Consider the following 2360-nt stretch of genomic DNA (forward strand, 5'->3'; position numbering starts at 1 on the left):
CAACATGGGTATCCAGATCCCGCTGTTGGTTATTGGCCGGAGAGTTGTCTCGGTCATGTCTGCATGGTTCCTGAACCCGTAGGGTCTACACACTTAAGGTTCGGTGATGCTAGGGTTGTAGAGATATTAGTATGCGGTAAACTGAAAGTTGTTTGGAGTCCCGGATGAGATCCTGGACGTCACGAGGAGTTCCGGAATGGTCCGGGGGTAAAGATTTGTATATAGGAAGTCCAGTTTCGGCCACCGGAAAGTTTCGGGGGTCATCGGTATTGTACCGGGACCACCGGAAGGGTCCCGGGGGTCCATCGAGTGGGGCCACCTATCCCGGAGGTCCCCATGGGCTGAAGGGACGTGGGAACCAGCCCCTAGTGGGCTGGTGCGCCCCCCCTTGGGCCTCCCATGCGCCTAGGGTTGGAAACCGTAAGGGGTGGGGGCGCCTCCACTTGGCTTGGAGGCCAAGCCACCCCTAGGGCTGCCGCCCCCCTTCCTAGATGGGATCTACAAGGGGCCGGCGCCCCCCTAGGCCCCTATATATAGTGGAGGGGCGGGAGGGCAGCCGCACCTGAAGCCCTGGCGCTTCCCTCCCTCCCGTGACACCTCTTCCTCCCCGCTTGTGCTTGGTGAATCCCTGCCGGGATCCCGCTACTTCCACCACCATGCCGTCGTGCTGCTGGATCTCCATCAACCTCTGCTCTCCCCTTTCTGGATCAAGAAGGAGGAGACGTCTCTCCATTCCGTACATGTGTTGAACGTGGAGGTGCCGTCCGTTCGGCGCTAGGATCATCGGTGATTTGGATCATGATGAGTACGACTCCATCAACCCCATTCTCTTGAACGCTTCCGCTTAGAGATCTTCAAGGGTATGAAGATGCACTCCCTCTCTCTCGTTGCTAGATGACTCCATAGATTGATCTTGGTGATGCGTAGAAAATTATAAATTTCTGCTACGTTCCCCAACATATATATCGACAACGACGACATACATACATGGGAAAATGATGTTATCGGGGAGGGGGTACATCGACAACGACATACCCGATAAAAAAATAAGAAGATGAAGAAGAAATAAAAAGAGAAGAAGAAGAAAGGAATAGAGGAGAAGATCGAAGAAAAAAAAGAAGAAAAAAGAGGAGAAGAAGAAAAAATACTCCTTTTCTTTTTCTTCTTTTTTCCTCTTCTTATTTATTTCTCCTCTTCTTCCTCTTCTCTTCTTCTCCTTTCTTCCTCTTCTTATTTTCGTTTTTCGTCTCCTTCTTTTTCTTCTTCTTCCTTTCCTAGCTAGATATATAAAACTTTTCTTCCTTTTCCTTATTTTACGTTTTCCTCTACACTAACCTAAAATGCACTAACCTTCTTTTTCCACTCCTTTTTTTTCTTCTAAATATGAACATATACATAAAGTGACAAAAAATATGCACAAAAACATATACATAAATTTTCCTATACATACACAATTGTTTTACAAATATGCACATATATATGAACATATACATAAATTGACAAAAAAATACATTTATGAAAAAAAATGCTATGAACATGTACACACATACACACACATATACAAAAAGATACATTTATGAAAAAATGCTATGAAATAAAAATGCAGGGCAGGGGCAGTGGCATGACAGGGCAGGGGCGGCGCGCGGCGGGGTGGCGTGCGACGCCAGCGCAGAGCAGGGGCGGCGCACGGCGGCAGCGAAGGGCAGGGGCGGCGGCGCAGTGGCAGCACGCGGCGGCGACGACGGCCAGTACAGGGAGGAGGAGCAGGGGATCGGGGCGGCGCTCATAGCGAGGTGGCGTCGGCGACGAGGATGGCTCGGGGACGGCGAACGGCGAACGCGCACTCGGGGGCTCGGGGACGACGTCGGCGAGGCACGGTCGACGGTGACGGCGCGGTCGGGGTGACGGCAGGGGCGGCGTACGGCGTCGGGGCAGCCTGGGGGTGTCGATGAGCTCGGCATCGTCAGGAGGCAATTGGCGATGAAACTGCCAAATTTTCTAAATGTGGGCTTATATAGTAGAACCTTTGGTCCCGGTTGGTGGCATCAACCGGGACGAATACCCCCCTTTGGTCCCGGTTGGTGGCATCGATCAGGAAGAATACCCCCCTTTGGTCCCGGTTCGTGCCACCAATCGGGACCAAAGGTCTCTTTTCAGCAGCCCAAAGGACGGGAAGCGGTGGCCTTTGGTCCCGGTTGGTGGCACCTACCGAGACTAAAGGGGGGCATTGGTTCCGGTTGGTGCCACGAACCGGAACCAATGCACCCCTTTAGTCCCGGTTGGTGCCACCAACCTAGACCAAAGGCCTTGCACAGCGGGGTGGTGGTGGGAGTTTAGTCCCACCTCGCTAGTCGAGAGGG

Source organism: Triticum dicoccoides, chromosome 5A (assembly GCF_002162155.2).
Source record: "Triticum dicoccoides isolate Atlit2015 ecotype Zavitan chromosome 5A, WEW_v2.0, whole genome shotgun sequence".
Classification (NCBI taxonomy): Eukaryota; Viridiplantae; Streptophyta; class Magnoliopsida; order Poales; family Poaceae; genus Triticum; species Triticum dicoccoides.